The following is an 11,400-nucleotide window of genomic DNA, read 5'->3' on the forward strand; positions in this document are numbered from 1 at the left end:
AAGATGGGAGAAGAGCCCCGAGGCGTAGATAAAAGAAATACACGTGTAAAGTGAGAAAATATAGGAAGGATTTCACAAAGGATGGTTTCACTCAATAGGACCAAACTCAATAAATCCATAAATTACTAATAACAATTAAAATCAAAATGCACAACTAAATTAGATTAGAAATTATAAAATTTACAACAATTATTAGTTTACATAACTTATTATTAGATAGATTAAATATATAGTGTAGCATCACCAACACATCAAAATTTCCATGTCTCATATTTTCCGGGACCCTATTTTTTATCGCTTACTCGTGTTCCGCCTATCCCCATCACAGGACGCATACCGTCCAGCACTCAATAGTTTTATCCTGGAAGATTTTGAACAATACTGGTTACATCAATAAAGAAGTTTAATTGATTTCTGCCGAGAGATCGGCAGAGAAAATAGTCCAATATCTTCTGCCTGTGTTCCACACCACTACTACTACCTTCTATACACGATTTATTTCGTTGATTGCCAATAATAAAATTCCTAGTTGATTGCAAGATCTGTTCTTAAGTTTCTTTAAAACATAATAATTATAAAATACTGTTGGCAACTACTTTTATTTTATATTTTAGTATTAATAATTCTTTTATTTGCTAATTATTACATTTACATACTCTCTACCACTAATCACACTTTTTGTCACGAAAGTGGTAACTATTGCACTATACATTATTGTGCATAGGATTAAAATATTTATTTAAATGGGAACAGAATTAATTACATAAATTTGGGTTATATATTATTATTATTCATATATAGTAAGACTAACCTTTGGGCAATATCATTGCAATCCTACCAAATAGAAATCTACATTCATTTTACTCAGGAAGATATGATTTGAACATATTATTCCTTTTTGCTAGAGTAATAGTATTCACAAGCATATGTCATAAACTGATGTACTCTAAAGTTTTGGGGGCATTAGAATAGTTATGATTACATTCACAAGGGCATTAAAAACAAATTCATAAGATTGGCAGGTGGTTATATATCCAAATATAGATGATAAGCTAAACTGTAGTCTCCAACAATTTGTCTAAAATATAATTTAAAAATACAAAGAATCTAAAATACATTTTTACCTAAGAAAATTTCAAATTAAACAATAACTTGAAATTTTATATATTTAGATTATAATGTATCAAGTATTAAAACAAATTTTATAAAATAAGACTGATTCATAATATGGTAGAGTTTGTTGGTTCAATAGGGTATTATTGATAGGTTCCAAATAGATTCAACAGATTTAAACTATTATCCTGACAATGTGAACTCATAAATAAAGTTAAAACTATATTATTCTGTTAGTAACTAAAACCAGAAGAGGGTCAAAACAAAATTCAATAGCTAATAGTCAATAGTCTTCATGCAACTTACTTGATCAATCTTAAAAGATTCAGATTTCAGATTCACCAATCAGAAGAAGGAATAGCAAAACTGAAAATTGTTTTCCAGGATATTTCTGTTGTATTTTATTCATATTTTGAAACAACATTCAGTTAAACTTTTTATATTAATAACAATAAACCACAAAGGCAAAAATTAATTTTAAAAGTAAATAAAAACAAAAATTATTTCATATCCTTAATCCTTGCAATAAATACAATATTATTACTTTGTTTGTTAATAATTAAAGAAATAAATGGCCTGTTACAATTAAACTCAGGAGTGGATGAAAACGACACGGCTGCATAATTTGCAAATATCACAGCTGTAACAAAAGAATTATTTTTTAAAAAAAGAAGTGATGTCAGGGAGTCTAATGGAAAGAACTTCCAATGGAAGAAAAGACATCATTATAAACATGCCTGGAGCATAACAGAAAGAAAAAAAATACTCTAGGAAATTTCATAAAATAGTAATGAATATTTAAAAAAAAAAGAAGCAAAACCTAATAAAATGTAAAAGAGAATCACTTTTTTATAATTTACTTCAAAAATAATATAATCACATGGTGTATATTGGGCTCACAGTGGAATAATAACAAGAATAAAAAATTTGACTTTTGAGATAATGGATTTCATAGATTTTTATTTCATATTAAAACCCATTTTTGCATTAAAAACGTAAATGAAGAATATATCACCATGAATAACATCTGATAGTTTAATGAGATTGTTAGCAAATATGAGTTTTATAATGAAATACAAATTTTTGAAATCCATTATCTCAACAGTTATATGTTGAGGACCTATAAGTAAAAGTTTAAAAAGGATAAGTATGTTTGTCAATTGATAGTAAACCAGCCTATTACCAATAACAAAAACATTAAGAGAGTTAAATAGAAATAATGATAGCTGGTCAAATAAAGGAAAAAGTAAGCTAATTGACATGTCCTAGGAAATAAGGAAAAATGCAATAAAATGTTATACTTTCTGAATTATTCTCAAATAAAATTCAATTTTGTTCCAGAATTTTGATACATTACCTATCTCTAGATAATTCCCCCCCCCCTCACCTTCCTCCCCATATATTTTAGAAATAACCAGGTTGTCATAAAGAAAAAAAAAAGTTGGGAAAGTTAAATATTCTATACTCATTATCCATATTGATACAGAAAGTCTTTAGATTATTTAACAATTATGTAGCTTAAATTGTTCTTTTGTAATTAATTTATTGATTAAAATCACAATTTCATGTTACAACTAACATTTTAGGATTTTGTCACCATTCAAATTCCAACATGATAATTAATAACTACTTTTTGAAATATATATTTCACCTAATATTCATGAAAAAAATATTTCATAATTTAGATCGGAAAATTAAAATAATTAGAAAATCACAACAAAATTGTAGGAGAATTTAAGGTTTTAATCTCTATCTTACAAAATACTGCACATATACAACATGCATAGCAATGCTCCTGTGTTTAGGCACAGTCCATCCCTACAAAGCAACAAAATTGGTCAACCTGCTTAGTAGGGAGATAACCATGGATTTCATGGCAGAGAACATAAGTATGCTTAGAAGAACCATGGTAACTCAATGAGAAAGGTACTGTGTTTACCTATTTACTAGTTTCAGGTTTTAGCCAGGCTGAGGCAATAATTATTTATTCAGTTACACTAGTTGTGGGTCGACCCTGGTGTCAGGAGAGGCTCCTGGGGCTAATCCAGCCTCGATAATTTGGGTAACCTAAATTGGAGAAAAACCTGGTGGTCGAGTATGGATCCAAACCAAATTACCTCATTCAATAATTGTTGGTCTAGGAAAAGTAATTCCTAACAAAGTACTCAATATCAAGACCATTTATAGGTTGTTATGGCACAAATTACTGTCACACAGACCAATGACTGAAAATCCTAAAATTAGGCGACCCAAATTAGACCGAATTACAATACTTTCCTTACCTAGTAGCAATCAGAAAGTAATACCATTTATACAAACACAAACATTGTATCACTATTGCATTATGATAACTCACCATTCTACACTACTGTTTGGTAAAGGGTTATAAAATGAGAGGTCCATGGGAAGAATGATGTTAGTTCACTTTTAGGAAAAATTGAAATTCTAGTGCCATCTTGTGAGGAACAAGAAGTACAATTGAATAGTCATATTGATTTCATTTATCTTTTCAAGAATCTTTTATTCACCTTTTAACAATTTTTTTTTTTTTCAGCTAACTTTTTCCCTCAGAACAAGCCACATAGTTGCTAGTCCAGCCACATCTAATCCCTCTCACCACAACTAAAATTTAGTCAATAGACATATCAGATGCGACTGGACTGGGTAATGGGCTTACTAAATTAATACTTTTATTGGACAATAAAATGTGATGAAGCATTAAACTTTAATATTCTCAATTAAAATCATTCTTCCTGTGAACTATTCAAATTAGCAGAATATTATTGAAACAATTCAAAATTATACAATCATACGAACAAACCTTTATTTATAGGTATACTTAAATAAACAGAAAAAATATTTTAAGTTAACATGAAAATATATAAAAAATAAAACAAAGTTAGGGCTGAAGTAAATACATAACACTTGACACAAATATAAGACTTACTCCAGGAGCAATACCAAAAATAAAAAAAAGTATTAAGTCTAAATTTCCTTAACACTAGATAAAAACAGGAAAACATTGGATGGTGAATGAGTTACGATTGACAAAAATGGTCTGTCACATATAAAAAATGGAGGTGGTTCAAAACGAAAAAAGCCTGTTTTTTCAACAGCAACCAAGCCTGCAACATAGACACTAGGAAATTTTTGAAAGTGAATATATTAAATTATAAATGTACATTCATGCTTATAAAACATCAAGAAAAAAAAAAAATCAGATTAAGAATACATGCAGTTTTTAATTATTAGTAAATAATTAAAGCACATAATGAAAAAAAATTTAGAATTGTAGACATAATTTAAGAAGGAAATTAGAAATTAATTCAGTTCCTATATTATAGTTATAAAATTTTTTAACAAACCAGAAAAGTGAAAAACATTTAAATATCTCACCAAATAACCAGGTTTCATTAAAAAATACACTCTTCAGATCATAATTAGTATTTAATATCCATTTACATATTCTTAATATACTAAGAAAAAGAAGAAAGGTAAAATAAGTGAATTAACAAACTTTGTATATGATATAATGAAAATGTATGAAGTAAGGAATTATGATCTAAATCTCACAATGTCTCGTGAAACATATTTCATAATCAACATGTGAAGATATTAACACAGTAATAAATAATAAAAATAATAATTGTTTTTCTTAAATATAAAAGAATCAGAAAATTACTAATATTATATTTTCCCCTATTTAAAACATTTATTTTCCTCAAAGGTAAATTCTATTTATAACTCTAAATAAAAAAATAAAATAAATAAAACTAAACTAATGCAGTATATTATAACATATTAAAGTTGTTGAATTCTTGAGATAAAGAGAACCGAACTAGTAGAATTATGAGTGATAAAAATCATAAATGGTCTATCACACAAAATGTGAGGATATTCTTTCCTTCTGGTTAAATGCACGCCTGCAACATTTTTCCATAAAATAACTTACAGATGTATGACCCAAATATTAAAATGTATCCAGCTAACTCTATGCATAAGCATTACAAAATGAAAACATATTCTACAAGCAATAAAATCATACCACAACTAAAATTCTTCATGCAATATAACTAAGGATATTTTAGATTCTCTTAATTGACACAACCCAGCCATTGCAATCACCAGTGCATTGGGAAAATGATCAAATTACTAATTTAAAAATAATTAAAACAACGAAACAAAAGTACAACTCTTTATTAAAAAACTAATTTTCTTTGTATTTTGAATTTAGCGTATTCCAAAGATTGACTGGAGGCTTCAACAGACTATCCTAAGGCTAATTCGAACAGAGTAACCCACGTCTACAGTGCAATCTACAGAATACGTCACATACAAAATAAAATTACAAAGTTCTCACATGTGCCACCATTAATGCATATAAACGATACGGACAAATTAAATCCATTTAAACTAAGAATGTAGACATAGAAAAGGAAGGTAATACAACCCCACTCCACCAAAGAGCTATGTGCAGGTTATCTTCCAAGCTGAAACAAGTTATTTGCTGTGCTGTTAAAGTAGACAGATCGGCAAACGAAAAACATTACTTTCCTAGAATAGTGACACATCTGACAAAAAATTTTTTGATTTTATTTAGAATTCAACGTATTCCAAAGACTGGAGTTATTTTCTTAACTGAGGTCATCCTACGGACTTTCTAAAGCTATTAGAGTTGTTACAAATTACCTCCAGTATATAGTACATATAGGTCATACCTTAATTACGAAATATACCCCAACATGTGGCGAAATGACATCAAATAAATTGGTAGACTACTACTGGTATACCTATTTGTCATTTAAAATGGAAAACAACACTTAGTATGTATGACTTGTGTTATGAACTTCAACTGGTGAAATTTTACATACAGGTACATAAGTCATCATTTATACATGTTTCATCATCTTAATATTATAATTCAAGACGTATTACCTTTTGTAGCAAACCTGATATAGACGATGGAACTAGTTACAAAACAAATTGAAATGCTGAAAAAAGCTCCCAGAATGTATGAAATAAACTTTTGTAAATCAGACAAAATTGTGAATGATCTACCATCGCTGAAAAGCAATTATGACATTAAGTCGGTGCGATGACTTATTCAATTTGTTACCAACCCTCTTTGAAACATCCTTTCTTGTTTTTGGGTATGTGCAGTAATTATGATAAAAGCAACCTTGGTCTAAAGGCTGTAGGAGTTGGGATAAGAAGACTGGGAAAGTATAAAACTCGGTAGGCCCTACCACTTATTGGAAATATACGATACCCCTTGGAATATCGTCGGCCTTTGTAAATTTTACATAAAAACAGTATACCTTATTTTAAGAAAAACTAGGGTACTCGATACACGGTTAACATACACGATAATCGGCATGTTTGACTAATGAGGCACAATCCTACAAGCTCAATAAGAAGGCATTGATACACTGATCATTTTTTCTGAGACGAAACAATACTGGTAAAAAAAAAATCTGAAAGGATTCTTATCCTTTAGTATTTAAAATCTAGGATGCAGCTGATATTATTGAGTAAGAAACCCATCTCTTGAACAAAAGAAAAGAAATTTTTGTTTCTGGCTTGTGGGGTCAATAGAGCAAATTTTAAAGTTTTGCAATGAGGCCAACAATATACGAGATATCGGAGTGGAATGAAATCTTTTCAGCTTCTCAGATTGTGGAGGAGAGACCTTTTCTGCTCATGATGCAACATATACTGCTGCCAACAGCCCGAGATTAGATATCAGCAAATAGGAGGTGAAACTTTTGGTATCGGCTGAGATAGTAGGATTTTTTTCGTGTTTACTGCAGAATGGTCGTTCATCGATCAAGCATTTAGGGTTTATTTGGTATACAGGTATATCAAAACAACTTGGAAACCTTATAGCGTATTATACTCGTATGTCAATAACTAAAATGACTCTAATGACATTAAAAAGCATTGTTCCTCACACTTCTTTTAAAAAAAAGATTTGAACATTATTTAGAAATGAGAATTCACAATAAATAATTTGAACATCAATTAGTAATGTTCTGTGAAACGGCCTTTGATCATTTAAATTGTAGAGATGAAAATCAGTTCGATTGCTTCCCCTTAAATCACTATAAGTGATTTAAGGGCAGAGATAGCTGAATCAAATACTGTAGATAAGATACCAAAATAAAGCGCTAAAATTTAAGCTGGAATACGTTACTGAAGAGACAAAACCACTTGCAGGATGTCTTCTTTAAACTTAGTGTCCACTTCTGTTTTTATTTTCGAGATTACAAGTTTCTATACTCAACTAATATTTCTACATCAAGTAAATATCACATAGTACTAAACACAAATATAAGGGTGGATTCTGAGGTCTAATACCACTAAAAGTTAATGACTTTACAAAGAACTATATTTTTACATATGCAGTAGCTAAGTATGATTTTGGAAGACTGAGGCAACTAAGTTTTAAATCCCTACGTTTTTTTCCTCAAAATTTGAAACTACCGATAGTGTGTTTAAATAATAATAAAATATTAGCTATTTATTTTATTACTAAATATAATTTGATACTTTATTTAATTGTCAATAACTATTATTATTATGAAACAATTCTCTGTAATCAATAATTCGAAGCCTACCTTGGGTCGAGGTTCGTACCAATTACCAGCTGCTGCTGCTATTTTCGCGTCTGGCCAACTGATTGATGATCACACCTCTCTGTGTTACACTCTTCGAGATTTTAGGTAAAGATCATATTAGGTAACTGAAAATACCTAATTAAATGAAACCTGTGGCAAAACTTGAGCACGAATAAGACGATAAAGGAGTCCGAAAAAGAAAAATATTGATTATCTCCAATGAACAACTTCTGAACAATAATTTTGTAAGCATGGTATTTCTGCATTTCCTCTAATTTGCCTTGAGCAAAAGAGCTTGCACAAATAAAGACTTCAAAAGGACATCAAAGCCTCACAGTTCTTCGTTTTCCCATTAGTACCAAGAAGGTAGCACGATCATGGTTTTATTTGGTTCCATCGCTTTGTCCAAATGAAGATGGTCTTTAAATTTTAAAGGCTCCTAATATTTAGATGTTTTAAATTGTGATTTAGTAGTCTTTTTAGTTAAGCAGTTTTTCCCGATTCGATTCGAAAAATTTGTTTCAGACAAAAAGGGCACCACAACAGTCTTATTGGTTCATACCAATAACTCTGTCCATAACTTTCGATTATCAAACAAGGATTAAAACATTTTTGTCACGGAATAAACTGATGTTATGAAAATGCTTCCAACAATGTTAGCTCTAGGATAAAATTAGCACTTGTTCACTCAGAGGTAAAAGTGTGAACGTCGATAGATTTGTTTCCTCAGAATAGAACTGAGTAATATAGTACCCATAACACGACTGTACAGATTACAAACTCCAGCGGCGGGAACTGCAGGGCTCCAAAACAGGGCTGACTCAACGGCTATAGTAAAATAGATAATAATTATCTACCACAGCCAGATTTGAACCCAGGTTCTAGGAGTCATTGGTCCATTGCCTTACCAATTAGCTACTCACTTCCGGACTAACTTAAGATATGACTATTTCCTGACTGAGGATTTTAGAGGCTTTCTATTAGGATAAGTTTTTGTAATAACTACTTCTTTTATTTCACCATATAAATTTTGGGCGATATCCAGTCAATAACATGTTATTGGTCAAGATATTATGCGTATGGAACAGCTTTAGGAATTCTATATACCTTGGGAGCAGCCCAAAGCATTCTTACCTGATGAAGTAGAACACAGTCATTTATTCACAGGACATTTATTCCACAAAAGCCACAAATTTTACAGTTGTCTTCATACCTGTTATATTAGAAACTATTGTTGAAACTACCAGCTTTAGATTTTTAACTTTCACTATTAAGTAGATACTATACCAAGCATAGCTACTTGGTACTTCCACTGAAGTATTATCAGTAATAATTAACGTAACAGTTTCATAGGGAATAAAGTTATATAAATGTAATTTTAATATAAGTAGATTAATATATGTACAAAAATAAATTAATTAGTCAATCATATCAAAATGAGACCCTATAAATCAGTGAAATAATACAAAGACTCTTATATATAGCAGTGTTAGGAAATACTTGAGTACTGAGTATAATCAAGTATGAGTAGTTCTTTAATTGACTACATCACACTCATCACGTCAAGTACCTTAATACCACACAATTGGTAATTGGTTGGAAATTTTAGGTACTTTCATAATAAAGTATTTTTGTATTTACTAAACAATTTTTAGTAAAAATTGTATAACTAATGAGTCCGAAGGGAAACCAAGTAGTAATTATCTTCCAAATTGGAGTTGGTTTTAAGATCATGAACTTATCACGAAATCACTGATTTATATTAGAGGAGCAGAGAATGAAAATAAAATCGATTTGTTTTAACTTTCCTGATTTTTAACATATCAGTGTCCTTATCTCTGTTTTGTTGAAATGCAGAAAATGAAAAATAATATCCATCTGAAGATAGAGTGCTATCGTATCAGTTTATTTTAACTTTTTTATTCTGTAGTACATCAAGGTCCGATTATATATTGTTTGAGATATGGAAAATGAAACTGCTATCAATTTTATAAATACGCCCATGCGGATTGATTTATTTTAAGTTTTCTTTTTACTAACATCCTATCGTCCTTTTTATATATAGTTTTAAGATGCACAAAACTAAAATGCTAACGATTTTATGATTGCACGCTTATGGATCGACAATTACTATTTTTATTTTATTTTTCTGAGTTCTAACACATTAACCAAGTCGTGACGCATGTGCACGTGGATGGGTTATATAGATGCACTGGTACAAGTTGGCCTAAATTTGTTGCCGATCCATAAAGAGTCGGTTTTTGGACACAAATCAAAGGATGTTCGTGAAACCGATTGTGTAGCGTCTTCAACACCGTTCTTTTTAAGTAGCAATTGAGAGCTGTTACTTGTTAAATATAACTTTAAATACAAAAATGGTAAACATGTTTGCCTGTTTAGTTGCAACTGAGTGGTGTTAGGAGGTTGAAAGTGTTTGTTGTTACTTGTTATAATAAGTTTTACATTTATACTTAATTTCATTCAATCTCCTTTCATTTGCTTTTTTTTTGTAATAATAATAATATAATTCCAGTGCAATGGCTGAAACCACTTGTACGTCTGCCACGGTTGCCTCTCTGAAAAACACTAGCATGAGGCTGGTCCGCTCGGATTGTTCCTTAGTTTACCGAGTATTTGTACAAGTCTCCGATTTACGGCAAGTGGCCAACGTGTAGATCCGCCTTTAGTATTCATTTAAATGTTTTTGGAGACACTAAAAATGCTTTCGATTTATTTTAACTTTTCGAATTTCTAACATATTTTGGTCAATATGGAAAATTTCAAGATCGCCCTTTCGTGTATTGATTTATTTTGACTTCAAAAATTTTCAATGGTGAAAAAAGCAAAAATAAAATAGGTTTTAAGATGCCATAATCGCATCTATTTCAACTCTTGGTATTTCTAAAGTATAAAGATTTGTTTTATGTTTTGCAATGCAAATGAAATCGATTTTAAGATAAAGTATAAACAACAATTACATCTTTGAAGCTGTAAATCATTTTGCATATTTCGGCACTGATATTAATTCAAATAAGTTTAGTGATGTAATCAAGTAGTGAATAATGAATGTAGTATTTTATTTTACAAATACTCATATTCAAACTGGTTTGAATATAAATTGCTTGTATTGATACTTTCTATGTTCTGTATTTTTTTAGTACCGTTTACTTTACATCTATTTGCCTTAAACATTTTTATTTCATACTCAGCTACTCAGTACTCTTGGACATTTTGCCCAACTCTTGTAGTAGTCATGGCCATGAGATAAAACAAGTAAACTAACTTTTCATACATGAATGCAATTAAATTTAAAATTATAAGAAAAAAAAAACATAAATACTAAAGCTTTTGATTTAGTACTTATTAATCCAGCGTAACAGTCAATTTAAACCACAAAAAAAGATATAAAACCTTATTAATTCCATAATAAATTATATTACAAAACAACAACAAATTTTCAAATTGTGTAAATTAAAATAAATCTTAAAACACATAACAAACAGATCACTCAAAATGAAAGAAAATTCCGAAATAAAAAAAGTACAATTAGATACAAATTTTACCATTAATTAAATAAATGTTTTATCACATTGGAAACAGAAGAATTTATTGAAATAAATTAGCAAGGACTCATAAGTTAGCCAAAGAGATTTTGTCTGAAAAGTTAGAA

The 11,400-nt window shown here is 29.8% G+C and overlaps 1 long non-coding RNA gene across 1 annotated transcript; it reads right to left on the minus strand.

Moving 5' to 3' along the window:
- Positions 1-580: 580 nt before the first annotated feature.
- Positions 581-7,626, minus strand: LOC136797016 (uncharacterized). The gene is made up of 2 exons (XR_010844812.1): positions 5,474-7,626; positions 581-5,036 (listed from the first exon to the last, which is right to left on the minus strand). It is a non-coding gene; the product is annotated as an uncharacterized lncRNA (long non-coding RNA).
- Positions 7,627-11,400: the final 3,774 nt, after the last annotated feature.

This window comes from Halyomorpha halys, unplaced genomic scaffold (genome assembly GCF_000696795.3).
Source record: "Halyomorpha halys isolate HHAL.00 unplaced genomic scaffold, Hhal_1.1 Scaffold41.1, whole genome shotgun sequence".
Taxonomy (NCBI): domain Eukaryota; kingdom Metazoa; phylum Arthropoda; class Insecta; order Hemiptera; family Pentatomidae; genus Halyomorpha; species Halyomorpha halys.